The following is a 14576-nucleotide window of genomic DNA, read 5'->3' on the forward strand; positions in this document are numbered from 1 at the left end:
GGTGTCTACGTGTTGTGGTCACATACAGTTTAAAGAACCTTGAGCACATCAACAATGCCCAAAGGAAAAAGATGTTGGAAATGAGACTGGTCTTGTACATGTGTTACCATGTCTCTGTCAAATCCATGTGTCATTTCATTGTCAATGTTTACACTGAATAGGTCTTTGAGAACTTGTTGTAAAGAACCTTGGAAAACGCACTGGAATAAAGGCATTTGTCATGAACAACTGACAACTACAAGCGTCCAACATGTTAGGCCGCATTTATACTGCATGGTTCAAGTGACCCAATTGTGATATTTTCCTCTTACAGATCGGATATGACCGATGAACTTGTAAGCAGGAAAAAAAAACATGGATTCCGTTTTACTCAGATCGGAATCAGGCCTCACTCCTATGTGTAAATAAATCGGACATGAATCGTATACGAGCATTTGCGTGTGCCATGTAAGAAGACAAATCGGGTATTCCACAGTAAATGCGAGTTGTAGGTGAGTGAGGTCAACCCAGGACACCACCAACTGAGATCACATGACTTTTTAAGGTGCTTTTGTGTGCTGATTTTGCTGTTCGAGGACAGCTGGAGCCCCATCAGCGTGTTAGCTTTCAGCCTTAGGCTTCGTTATTTCCGGTCCGGTCCCGGTCGGGATGCAAACGGTAACTAATCAAGCGGGACACCGTTGCTCTGGAACAGGCTAGAAGCCGTTTATTTCTTTGCTTGGATCAAACTGTTAGTACAGCACAACATCTGCAAACACTTCCTCATTCAAAACTCAGCAAGAGCACATAAGCCGGCCGAGCAGCCCTTCTTTTCCCACTCCCCCGCATCCCCTCAGGAGCGCCCAAGGCAACGCCTCCTTCCGTGGCTGCGTTGCCTCCATGACAACAGGAGTCACACAAAAGTCCAAAGGAGGTCCGCGGATGGCGGAAATGCTGCTACGCAGTGCTCAGAACATGTACATTTGATAGTTTCAGCATTGTATAGTGTAAATGCAAAAATCGGATACGGGTCACTTTTAATAGTTGATGTGAGCGGGTCGTCAAAAAAATCGGATATAGTCAGAAAATCGGATTTGGGCATCAAGACCTGCAGTGTCAATGCAGCCTTAGTGACAATGAGGCAGTGTTGACAAAGGAGATTGTTTGCCTTTTGGGTAAGTCCAACAAAAGGGCAGTTAATGAACTTTGCACAAGATCAGGGCACACATATTGGAGAATGAGGGCATCAATCCCTCTACCTCTCACACGCTAAGCGAGCGCTCTACCATTTGAGCTAATTCCCCCAAACTTCTAATGGAATCTTTTGAAATTGAAACTTTTGCATGTTTACAGCACAAGTCTTTTGAACTTTGTTGCAAACCCAAACACCGTGGTTTTAACTTTTACTCATAAAAATCTCAACTTGCTCCAGTGGTTGCGAACCACAGGATTGCGTAGTATCCACAGTGACAATGCTTTTGCCCGCACGCTTGGTGGCACCACATTAACAAAAGATAAATATGTGGGCCATTTAAAAAAAACAGCTAGATTGTAAGTTGACCCATCACCTATTTAGTTCTGCCAAATAAAACATCCTAGTCCACCAGCTTTTCCTGATGTTTGCCTTTCCTAAGGAGCAATCTGCATGCATTTTTTTTCAGTTATTCACTTCTTCTGAGCATGTAAATAGACTCATTTGTTACCATGATTTGGTGTCTTCAATCAGTCTCAGTCTTGCATTTTGTACAGCATACTTGATTTCAATCATTGACATAAACATCTGAAAGCCAGCAGGGCACTGGCCCTGAGGACCAGCAAGCCCTGATCAAGAAGCTTTCACAAACGTTACAAGCCATACCAACAACAGACTTAAGTCTTCCACTCATGCCTTAAACTCTTAATCCATTAGCTTTTGAAAGCTTAAATACAAAGGAAAACATTTAAACATCTTCACAATTAAAACTGTCATTTATTTGGTAAAGAAGAAAAATCTTTACAGTAACTTTCATGAACTTTTCCGCTTGTTTCTTTGTTTTCTGATTTCATTGTTTGGTCTTGGTCATAATGATGGTGCAGATTCTCAGTCATCTAGGTCACGATAAAATGAAAAGTTGTGAAAATTTCAACTGGACAAAATTTCTGGTTTGAAGACTCATCCGAGCGGCTTCTTACATTCCTGACTTCACATAACAGCATACACCTCGCTGCTCAGTTTGTCTTGGGTTGTTTTGTCCTTGGGCTGGACTAATCTTTGCCTCAAGGTGTTCCCTGGTTTGATGACGGGATGTTGTGGCTCACTATCCAGATGTGAAACCCAGGACAGGTGAGAAAACTTGGCGACATGGGGGACAACCACTCAGTGGTTAGGGGACTTTGTTGGCCATCATCCAGAAAGGAGAATATTTACATGTCTAGCTCAACACCAGTCAGACAGCACGGAAGAAGCTGCTCGGATAAGAGGCGAAACGTCTTCAAACCAGAAATTTTGTCCAGATGAATTTTCTGAACTTTTAACTTCGTCGCAATATTAAAACAAATGGCAGTGGCTGTCGGCAAGCTGACTGACCTACTTGCACGAAAACAGAAACAACGTCTGGAAGAAGTATATTGTGTTGCAGTACTAGGGTATTTTGAAAAGCATTGCTATTTATTTTACAGAGAGCACAGGCTTCTGTTCAGGAGAATGAGAGCATCGATGCCTCTGCCCGTCGCCTGCAAAACAAGTGCTCTGCCATTTGCGCTAATACCCCAAGAAGAGCCTACAATTTTTTGCTCAAATTCGAAAACACTTTTTGCCTTACTGATAGCACAGCTCCTGCAAACCTTGTTGCATACCACAAGGTTTTGTCTATTTTTTCGTTCCTTCTAAAATGTTCCAACTTGGTGGAGTGGCTGGAATGAACAGGCTACCTCAAGATAACACATGCCATAGAAAGCCTGTGACACCAGTGATGTGTGCAAAGGTACTTCGTGGCAAGATGGGGTGTCCGAGTGGTTAAGGAGATGGACTGCTAATCCATTGTGCTTTGCACGCATGGGTTCAAATCCCATCCTCATCGCACATGCTGTTTGGTTTTACAAGGAAAACAGGCTCTTCCAGTCATTTGTTGGTGTCTACGTGTTGTGGTCACATACAGTTTAAAGAACCTTGAGCACATCAACAATGCCCAAAGGAAAAAGATGTTGGAAATGAGACTGGTCTTGTACATGTGTTACCATGTCTCTGTCAAATCCATGTGTCATTTCATTGTCAATGTTTACACTGAATAGGTCTTTGAGAACTTGTTGTAAAGAACCTTGGAAAACGCACTGGAATAAAGGCATTTGTCATGAACAACGGACAACTACAAGCGTCCAACATGTTAGGCCGCATTTATACTGCATGGTTCAAGTGACCCAATTGTGATATTTTCCTCTTACAGATCGGATATGACCGGTGAACTTGTAAGCAGGAAAAAAAAACATGGATTCCGTTTTACTCAGATCGGAATCAGGCCTCACTCCTATGTGTAAATAAATCGGACATGAATCGTATACGAGCATTTGCGTGTGCCATGTAAGAAGACAAATCGGGTATTCCACAGTAAATGCGAGTTGTAGGTGAGTGAGGTCAACCCAGGACACCACCAACTGAGATCACATGACTTTTTAAGGTGCTTTTGTGTGCTGATTTTGCTGTTCGAGGACAGCTGGAGCCCCATCAGCGTGTTAGCTTTCAGCCTTAGGCTTCGTTATTTCCGGTCCGGTCCCGGTCGGGATGCAAACGGTAACTAATCAAGCGGGACACCGTTGCTCTGGAACAGGCTAGAAGCCGTTTATTTCTTTGCTTGGATCAAACTGTTAGTACAGCACAACATCTGCAAACACTTCCTCATTCAAAACTCAGCAAGAGCACATAAGCCGGCCGAGCAGCCCTTCTTTTCCCACTCCCGCGCATCCCCTCAGGAGCGCCCAAGGCAACGCCTCCTTCCGTGGCTGCGTTGCCTCCATGACAACAGGAGTCACACAAAAGTCCAAAGGAGGTCCGCGGATGGCGGAAATGCTGCTACGCAGTGCTCAGAACATGTACATTTGATAGTTTCAGCATTGTATAGTGTAAATGCAAAAATCGGATACGGGTCACTTTTAATAGTTGATGTGAGCGGGTCGTCAAAAAAATCGGATATAGTCAGAAAATCGGATTTGGGCATCAAGACCTGCAGTGTAAATGCAGCCTTAGTGACAATGAGGCAGTGTTGACAAAGGAGATTGTTTGCCTTTTGGGTAAGTCCAACAAAAGGGCAGTTAATGAACTTTGCACAAGATCAGGGCACACATATTGGAGAATGAGGGCATCGATCCCTCTACCTCTCACACGCTAAGCGAGCGCTCTACCATTTGAGCTAATTCCCCCAAACTTCTAATGGAATCTTTTGAAATTGAAACTTTTGCATGTTTACAGCACAAGTCTTTTGAACTTTGTTGCAAACCCAAACACCGTGGTTTTAACTTTTACTCATAAAAATCTCAACTTGCTCCAGTGGTTGCGAACCACAGGATTGCGTAGTATCCACAGTGACAAAGCTTTTGCCCGCACGCTTGGTGGCACCACATTAACAAAAGATAAATATGTGGGCCATTTAAAAAAAACAGCTAGATTGTAAGTTGACCCATCACCTATTTAGTTCTGCCAAATAAAACATACTAGTCCACCAGCTTTTCCTGATGTTTGCCTTTCCTAAGGAACAATCTGCATGCATTTTTTTTTTCAGTTATTCACTTCTTGTGAGCATGTAAATAGACTCATTTGTTACCATGATTTGGTGTCTTCAATCAGTCTCAGTCTTGCATTTTGTACAGCATACTTGATTTCAATCATTGACATAAACATCTGAAAGCCAGCAGGGCACTGGCCCTGAGGACCAGCAAGCCCTGATCAAGAAGCTTTCACAAACGTTACAAGCCATACCAACAACAGACTTAAGTCTTCCACTCATGCCTTAAACTCTTAATCCATTAGCTTTTGAAAGCTTAAATACAAAGGAGAACATTTAAACATCTTCACAATTAAAACTGTCATTTATTTGGTAAAGAAGAAAAATCTTTACAGTAACTTTCATGAACTTTTCCGCTTGTTTCTTTGTTTTCTGATTTCATTGTTTGGTCTTGGTCATAATGATGGTGCAGATTCTCAGTCATCTAGGTCACGATAAAATGAAAAGTTGTGAAAATTTCAACTGGACAAAATTTCTGGTTTGAAGACTCATCCGAGCGGCTTCTTACATTCCTGACTTCACATAACAGCATACACCTCGCTGCTCAGTTTGTCTTGGGTTTTTTGTCCTTGGGCTGGACTAATCTTTGCCTCAAGGTGTTCCCTGGTTTGATGACGGGATGTTGTGGCTCACTATCCAGATGTGAAACCCAGGACAGGTGAGAAAACTTGGCGACATGGGGGACAACCACTCAGTGGTTAGGGGACTTTGTTGGCCATCATCCATAAAGGAGAATATTTACATGTCTAGCTCAACACCAGTCAGACAGCACGGAAGAAGCTGCTCGGATAAGAGGCGAAACGTCTTCAAACCAGAAATTTTGTCCAGATGAATTTTCTGAACTTTTAACTTCGTCGCAATATTAAAACAAATGGCAGTGGCTGTCGGCAGGCTGACTGACCTACTTGCACGAAAACAGAAACAACGTCTGGAAGAAGTATATTGTGTTGCAGTACTAGGGTATTTTGAAAAGCATTGCTATTTATTTTACAGAGAGCACAGGCTTCTGTTCAGGAGAATGAGAGCATCGATGCCTCTGCCCGTCGCCTGCAAAACAAGTGCTCTGCCATTTGCGCTAATACCCCAAGAAGAGCCTACAATTTTTTGCTCAAATTCGAAAACACTTTTTGCCTTACTGATAGCACAGCTCCTGCAAACCTTGTTGCATACCACAAGGTTTTGTCTATTTTTTCGTTCCTTCTAAAATGTTCCAACTTGGTGGAGTGGCTGGAATGAACAGGCTACCTCAAGATAACACATGCCATAGAAAGCCTGTGACACCAGTGATGTGTGCAAAGGTACTTCGTGGCAAGATGGGGTGTCCGAGTGGTTAAGGAGATGGACTGCTAATCCATTGTGCTTTGCACGCATGGGTTCAAATCCCATCCTCATCGCACATGCTGTTTGGTTTTACAAGGAAAACAGGCTCTTCCAGTCATTTGTTGGTGTCTACGTGTTGTGGTCACATACAGTTTAAAAAACCTTGAGCACATCAACAATGCCCAAAGGAAAAAGATGTTGGAAATGAGACTGGTCTTGTACATGTGTTACCATGTCTCTGTCAAATCCATGTGTCATTTCATTGTCAATGTTTACACTGAATAGGTCTTTGAGAACTTGTTGTAAAGAACCTTGGAAAACGCACTGGAATAAAGGCATTTGTCATGAACAACGGACAACTACAAGCATCCAACATGTTAGGCCGCATTTATACTGCATGGTTCAAGTGACCCAATTGTGATATTTTCCTCTTACAGATCGGATATGACCGGTGAACTTGTAAGCAGGAAAAAAAAACATGGATTCCGTTTTACTCAGATCGGAATCAGGCCTCACTCCTATGTGTAAATAAATCGGACATGAATCGTATACGAGCATTTGCGTGTGCCATGTAAGAAGACAAATCGGGTATTCCACAGTAAATGCGAGTTGTAGGTGAGTGAGGTCAACCCAGGACACCACCAACTGAGATCACATGACTTTTTAAGGTGCTTTTGTGTGCTGATTTTGCTGTTCGAGGACAGCTGGAGCCCCATCAGCGTGTTAGCTTTCAGCCTTAGGCTTCGTTATTTCCGGTCCGGTCCCGGTCGGGATGCAAACGGTAACTAATCAAGCGGGACACCGTTGCTCTGGAACAGGCTAGAAGCCGTTTATTTCTTTGCTTGGATCAAACTGTTAGTACAGCACAACATCTGCAAACACTTCCTCATTCAAAACTCAGCGAGAGCACATAAGCCGGCCGAGCAGCCCTTCTTTTCCCACTCCCGCGCATCCCCTCAGGAGCGCCCAAGGCAACGCCTCCTTCCGTGGCTGCGTTGCCTCCATGACAACAGGAGTCACACAAAAGTCCAAAGGAGGTCCGCGGATGGCGGAAATGCTGCTACGCAGTGCTCAGAACATGTACATTTGATAGTTTCAGCATTGTATAGTGTAAATGCAAAAATCGAATACGGGTCACTTTTAATAGTTGATGTGAGCGGGTCGTCAAAAAAATCGGATATAGTCAGAAAATCGGATTTGGGCATCAAGACCTGCAGTGTAAATGTAGCCTTAGTGACAATGAGGCAGTGTTGACAAAGGAGATTGTTTGCCTTTTGGGTAAGTCCAACAAAAGGGCAGTTAATGAACTTTGCACAAGATCAGGGCACACATATTGGAGAATGAGGGCATCGATCCCTCTACCTCTCACACGCTAAGCGAGCGCTCTACCATTTGAGCTAATTCCCCCACACTTCTAATGGAATCTTTTGAAATTGAAACTTTTGCATGTTTACAGCACAAGTCTTTTGAACTTTGTTGCAAACCCAAACACGGTGGTTTTAACTTTTACTCATAAAAATCTCAACTTGCTCCAGTGGTTGCGAACCACAGGATTGCGTAGTATCCACAGTGACAAAGCTTTTGCCCGCACGCTTGGTGGCACCACATTAACAAAAGATAAATATGTGGGCCATTTAAAAAAAACAGCTAGATTGTAAGTTGACCCATCACCTATTTAGTTCTGCCAAATAAAACATCCTAGTCCACCAGCTTTTCCTGATGTTTGCCTTTCCTAAGGAACAATCTGCATGCATTTTTTTTTTCAGTTATTCACTTCTTGTGAGCATGTAAATAGACTCATTTGTTACCATGATCTGGTGTCTTCAATCAGTCTCAGTCTTGCATTTTGTACAGCATACTTGATTTCAATCATTGACATAAACATCTGAAAGCCAGCAGGGCACTGGCCCTGAGGACCAGCAAGCCCTGATCAAGAAGCTTTCACAAACGTTACAAGCCATACCAACAACAGACTTAAGTCTTCCACTCATGCCTTAAACTCTTAATCCATTAGCTTTTGAAAGCTTAAATACAAAGGAGAACATTTAAACATCTTCACAATTAAAACTGTCATTTATTTGGTAAAGAAGAAAAATCTTTACAGTAACTTTCATGAACTTTTCCGCTTGTTTCTTTGTTTTCTGATTTCATTGTTTGGTCTTGGTCATAATGATGGTGCAGATTCTCAGTCATCTAGGTCACGATAAAATGAAAAGTTGTGAAAATTTCAACTGGACAAAATTTCTGGTTTGAAGACTCATCCGAGCGGCTTCTTACATTCCTGACTTCACATAACAGCATACACCTCGCTGCTCAGTTTGTCTTGGGTTGTTTTGTCCTTGGGCTGGACTAATCTTTGCCTCAAGGTGTTCCCTGGTTTGATGACGGGATGTTGTGGCTCACTATCCAGATGTGAAACCCAGGACAGGTGAGAAAACTTGGCGACATGGGGGACAACCACTCAGTGGTTAGGGGACTTTGTTGGCCATCATCCAGAAAGGAGAATATTTACATGTCTAGCTCAACACCAGTCAGACAGCACGGAAGAAGCTGCTCGGATAAGAGGCGAAACGTCTTCAAACCAGAAATTTTGTCCAGATGAATTTTCTGAACTTTTAACTTCGTCGCAATATTAAAACAAATGGCAGTGGCTGTCGGCAAGCTGACTGACCTACTTGCACGAAAACAGAAACAACGTCTGGAAGAAGTATATTGTGTTGCAGTACTAGGGTATTTTGAAAAGCATTGCTATTTATTTTACAGAGAGCACAGGCTTCTGTTCAGGAGAATGAGAGCATCGATGCTTCTGCCCGTCGCCTGCAAAACAAGTGCTCTGCCATTTGCGCTAATACCCCAAGAAGAGCCTACAATTTTTTGCTCAAATTCGAAAACACTTTTTGCCTTACTGATAGCACAGCTCCTGCAAACCTTGTTGCATACCACAAGGTTTTGTCTATTTTTTCGTTCCTTCTAAAATGTTCCAACTTGGTGGAGTGGCTGGAATGAACAGGCTACCTCAAGATAACACATGCCATAGAAAGCCTGTGACACCAGTGATGTGTGCAAAGGTACTTCGTGGCAAGATGGGGTGTCCGAGTGGTTAAGGAGATGGACTGCTAATCCATTGTGCTTTGCACGCATGGGTTCAAATCCCATCCTCATCGCACATGCTGTTTTGTTTTACAAGGAAAACAGGCTCTTCCAGTCATTTGTTGGTGTCTACGTGTTGTGGTCACATACAGTTTAAAGAACCTTGAGCACATCAACAATGCCCAAAGGAAAAAGATGTTGGAAATGAGACTGGTCTTGTACATGTGTTACCATGTCTCTGTCAAATCCATGTGTCATTTCATTGTCAATGTTTACACTGAATAGGTCTTTGAGAACTTGTTGTAAAGAACCTTGGAAAACGCACTGGAATAAAGGCATTTGTCATGAACAACGGACAACTACAAGCGTCCAACATGTTAGGCCGCATTTATACTGCATGGTTCAAGTGACCCAATTGTGATATTTTCCTCTTACAGATCGGATATGACCGGTGAACTTGTAAGCAGGAAAAAAAAACATGGATTCCATTTTACTCAGATCGGAATCAGGCCTGACTCCTATGTGTAAATAAATCGGACATGAATCGTATACGAGCATTTGCGTGTGCCATGTAAGAAGACAAATCGGGTATTCCACAGTAAATGCGAGTTGTAGGTGAGTGAGGTCAACCCAGGACACCACCAACTGAGATCACATGACTTTTTAAGGTGCTTTTGTGTGCTGATTTTGCTGTTCGAGGACAGCTGGAGCCCCATCAGCGTGTTAGCTTTCAGCCTTAGGCTTCGTTATTTCCGGTCCGGTCCCGGTCGGGATGCAAACGGTAACTAATCAAGCGGGACACCGTTGCTCTGGAACAGGCTAGAAGCCGTTTATTTCTTTGCTTGGATCAAACTGTTAGTACAGCACAACATCTGCAAACACTTCCTCATTCAAAACTCAGCGAGAGCACATAAGCCGGCCGAGCAGCCCTTCTTTTCCCACTCCCGCGCATCCCCTCAGGAGCGCCCAAGGCAACGCCTCCTTCCGTGGCTGCGTTGCCTCCATGACAACAGGAGTCACACAAAAGTCCAAAGGAGGTCCGCAGATGGCGGAAATGCTGCTACGCAGTGCTCAGAACATGTACATTTGATAGTTTCAGCATTGTATAGTGTAAATGCAAAAATCGGATACGGGTCACTTTTAATAGTTGATGTGAGCGGGTCGTCAAAAAAATCGGATATAGTCAGAAAATCGGATTTGGGCATCAAGACCTGCAGTGTAAATGCAGCCTTAGTGACAATGAGGCAGTGTTGACAAAGGAGATTGTTTGCCTTTTGGGTAAGTCCAACAAAAGGGCAGTTAATGAACTTTGCACAAGATCAGGGCACACATATTGGAGAATGAGGGCATCGATCCCTCTACCTCTCACACGCTAAGCGAGCGCTCTACCATTTGAGCTAATTCCCCCAAACTTCTAATGGAATCTTTTGAAATTGAAACTTTTGCATGTTTACAGCACAAGTCTTTTGAACTTTGTTGCAAACCCAAACACCGTGGTTTTAACTTTTACTCATAAAAATCTCAACTTGCTCCAGTGGTTGCGAACCACAGGATTGCGTAGTATCCACAGTGACAAAGCTTTTGCCCGCACGCTTGGTGGCACCACATTAACAAAAGATAAATATGTGGGCCATTTAAAAAAAACAGCTAGATTGTAAGTTGACCCATCACCTATTTAGTTCTGCCAAATAAAACATCCTAGTCCACCAGCTTTTCCTGATGTTTGCCTTTCCTAAGGAGCAATCTGCATGCATTTTTTTTCAGTTATTCACTTCTTGTGAGCATGTAAATAGACTCATTTGTTACCATGATCTGGTGTCTTCAATCAGTCTCAGTCTTGCATTTTGTACAGCATACTTGATTTCAATCATTGACATAAACATCTGAAAGCCAGCAGGGAACTGGTCCTGAGGACCAGCAAGCCCTGATCAAGAAGCTTTCACAAACGTTACAAGCCATACCAACAACAGACTTAAGTCTTCCACTCATGCCTTAAACTCTTAATCCATTAGCTTTTGAAAGCTTAAATACAAAGGAGAACATTTAAACATCTTCACAATTAAAACTGTCATTTATTTGGTAAAGAAGAAAAATCTTTACAGTAACTTTCATGAACTTTTCCGCTTGTTTCTTTGTTTTCTGATTTCATTGTTTGGTCTTGGTCATAATGATGGTGCAGATTCTCAGTCATCTAGGTCACGATAAAATGAAAAGTTGTGAAAATTTCAACTGGACAAAATTTCTGGTTTGAAGACTCATCAGAGCGGCTTCTTACATTCCTGACTTCACATAACAGCATACACCTCGCTGCTCAGTTTGTCTTGGGTTGTTTTGTCCTTGGGCTGGACTAATCTTTGCCTCAAGGTGTTCCCTGGTTTGATGACGGGATGTTGTGGCTCACTATCCAGATGTGAAACCCAGGACAGGTGAGAAAACTTGGCGACCTGGGGGACAACCACTCAGTGGTTAGGGGACTTTGTTGGCCATCATCCATAAAGGAGAATATTTACATGTCTAGCTCAACACCAGTCAGACAGCACGGAAGAAGCTGCTCGGATAAGAGGCGAAACGTCTTCAAACCAGAAATTTTGTCCAGATGAATTTTCTGAACTTTTAACTTCGTCGCAATATTAAAACAAATGGCAGTGGCTGTCGGCAAGCTGACTGACCTACTTGCACGAAAACAGAAACAACGTCTGGAAGAAGTATATTGTGTTGCAGTACTAGGGTATTTTGAAAAGCATTGCTATTTATTTTACAGAGAGCACAGGCTTCTGTTCAGGAGAATGAGAGCATCGATGCTTCTGCCCGTCGCCTGCAAAACAAGTGCTCTGCCATTTGCGCTAATACCCCAAGAAGAGCCTACAATTTTTTGCTCAAATTCGAAAACACTTTTTGCCTTACTGATAGCACAGCTCCTGCAAACCTTGTTGCATACCACAAGGTTTTGTCTATTTTTTCGTTCCTTCTAAAATGTTCCAACTTGGTGGAGTGGCTGGAATGAACAGGCTACCTCAAGATAACACATGCCATAGAAAGCCTGTGACACCAGTGATGTGTGCAAAGGTACTTCGTGGCAAGATGGGGTGTCCGAGTGGTTAAGGAGATGGACTGCTAATCCATTGTGCTTTGCACGCATGGGTTCAAATCCCATCCTCATCGCACATGCTGTTTTGTTTTACAAGGAAAACAGGCTCTTCCAGTCATTTGTTGGTGTCTACGTGTTGTGGTCACATACAGTTTAAAGAACCTTGAGCACATCAACAATGCCCAAAGGAAAAAGATGTTGGAAATGAGACTGGTCTTGTACATGTGTTACCATGTCTCTGTCAAATCCATGTGTCATTTCATTGTCAATGTTTACACTGAATAGGTCTTTGAGAACTTGTTGTAAAGAACCTTGGAAAACGCACTGGAATAAAGGCATTTGTCATGAACAACGGACAACTACAAGCGTCCAACATGTTAGGCCGCATTTATACTGCATGGTTCAAGTGACCCAATTGTGATATTTTCCTCTTACAGATCGGATATGACCGGTGAACTTGTAAGCAGGAAAAAAAAACATGGATTCCATTTTACTCAGATCGGAATCAGGCCTCACTCCTATGTGTAAATAAATCGGACATGAATTGTATACGAGCATTTGCGTGTGCCATGTAAGAAGACAAATCGGGTATTCCACAGTAAATGCGAGTTGTAGGTGAGTGAGGTCAACCCAGGACACCACCAACTGAGATCACATGACTTTTTAAGGTGCTTTTGTGTGCTGATTTTGCTGTTCGAGGACAGCTGGAGCCCCATCAGCGTGTTAGCTTTCAGCCTTAGGCTTCGTTATTTCCGGTCCGGTCCCGGTCGGGATGCAAACGGTAACTAATCAAGCGGGACACCGTTGCTCTGGAACAGGCTAGAAGCCGTTTATTTCTTTGCTTGGATCAAACTGTTAGTACAGCACAACATCTGCAAACACTTCCTCATTCAAAACTCAGCGAGAGCACATAAGCCGGCCGAGCAGCCCTTCTTTTCCCACTCCCGCGCATCCCCTCAGGAGCGCCCAAGGCAACGCCTCCTTCCGTGGCTGCGTTGCCTCCATGACAACAGGAGTCACACAAAAGTCCAAAGGAGGTCCGCAGATGGCGGAAATGCTGCTACGCAGTGCTCAGAACATGTACATTTGATAGTTTCAGCATTGTATAGTGTAAATGCAAAAATCGGATACGGGTCACTTTTAATAGTTGATGTGAGCGGGTCGTCAAAAAAATCGGATATAGTCAGAAAATCGGATTTGGGCATCAAGACCTGCAGTGTAAATGCAGCCTTAGTGACAATGAGGCAGTGTTGACAAAGGAGATTGTTTGCCTTTTGGGTAAGTCCAACAAAAGGGCAGTTAATGAACTTTGCACAAGATCAGGGCACACATATTGGAGAATGAGGGCATCGATCCCTCTACCTCTCACACGCTAAGCGAGCGCTCTACCATTTGAGCTAATTCCCCCAAACTTCTAATGGAATCTTTTGAAATTGAAACTTTTGCATGTTTACAGCACAAGTCTTTTGAACTTTGTTGCAAACCCAAACACCGTGGTTTTAACTTTTACTCATAAAAATCTCAACTTGCTCCAGTGGTTGCGAACCACAGGATTGCGTAGTATCCACAGTGACAAAGCTTTTGCCCGCACGCTTGGTGGCACCACATTAACAAAAGATAAATATGTGGGCCATTTAAAAAAAACAGCTAGATTGTAAGTTGACCCATCACCTATTTAGTTCTGCCAAATAAAACATCCTAGTCCACCAGCTTTTCCTGATGTTTGCCTTTCCTAAGGAGCAATCTGCATGCATTTTTTTTCAGTTATTCACTTCTTGTGAGCATGTAAATAGACTCATTTGTTACCATGATCTGGTGTCTTCAATCAGTCTCAGTCTTGCATTTTGTACAGCATACTTGATTTCAATCATTGACATAAACATCTGAAAGCCAGCAGGGCACTGGTCCTGAGGACCAGCAAGCCCTGATCAAGAAGCTTTCACAAACGTTACAAGCCATACCAACAACAGACTTAAGTCTTCCACTCATGCCTTAAACTCTTAATCCATTAGCTTTTGAAAGCTTAAATACAAAGGAGAACATTTAAACATCTTCACAATTAAAACTGTCATTTATTTGGTAAAGAAGAAAAATCTTTACAGTAACTTTCATGAACTTTTCCGCTTGTTTCTTTGTTTTCTGATTTCATTGTTTGGTCTTGGTCATAATGATGGTGCAGATTCTCAGTCATCTAGGTCACGATAAAATGAAAAGTTGTGAAAATTTCAACTGGACAAAATTTCTGGTTTGAAGACTCATCCGAGCGGCTTCTTACATTCCTGACTTCACATAACAGCATACACCTCGCTGCTCAGTTTGTCTTGGGTTGTTTTGTCCTTGGGCTG

At 42.9% G+C, this 14576-nt stretch overlaps 4 non-coding genes across 4 annotated transcripts; all 4 read left to right on the forward strand.

Annotated features, from left to right (window-relative positions):
* The first annotated feature begins 2956 nt into the window (after positions 1-2956).
* Positions 2957-3038, forward strand: trnas-gcu (transfer RNA serine (anticodon GCU)). The gene has a single exon. It is a non-coding gene; the product is annotated as a tRNA-Ser (tRNA).
* A 3007-nt stretch (positions 3039-6045) lies between these two features.
* Positions 6046-6127, forward strand: trnas-gcu (transfer RNA serine (anticodon GCU)). The gene has a single exon. It is a non-coding gene; the product is annotated as a tRNA-Ser (tRNA).
* Positions 6128-9135: 3008 nt separating this feature from the next.
* On the forward strand, positions 9136-9217 carry trnas-gcu (transfer RNA serine (anticodon GCU)). Its single transcript has one exon. It is a non-coding gene; the product is annotated as a tRNA-Ser (tRNA).
* Positions 9218-12223: 3006 nt separating this feature from the next.
* trnas-gcu (transfer RNA serine (anticodon GCU)) lies at positions 12224-12305 on the forward strand. Its single transcript has one exon. It is a non-coding gene; the product is annotated as a tRNA-Ser (tRNA).
* The last annotated feature ends 2271 nt before the right edge of the window (positions 12306-14576 follow it).

Source organism: Oryzias latipes, chromosome 1 (genome assembly GCF_053564925.1).
Source record: "Oryzias latipes strain Hd-rR chromosome 1, Olatipes_Hd-rR_3.1".
Lineage (NCBI taxonomy): Eukaryota > Metazoa > Chordata > Actinopteri > Beloniformes > Adrianichthyidae > Oryzias > Oryzias latipes.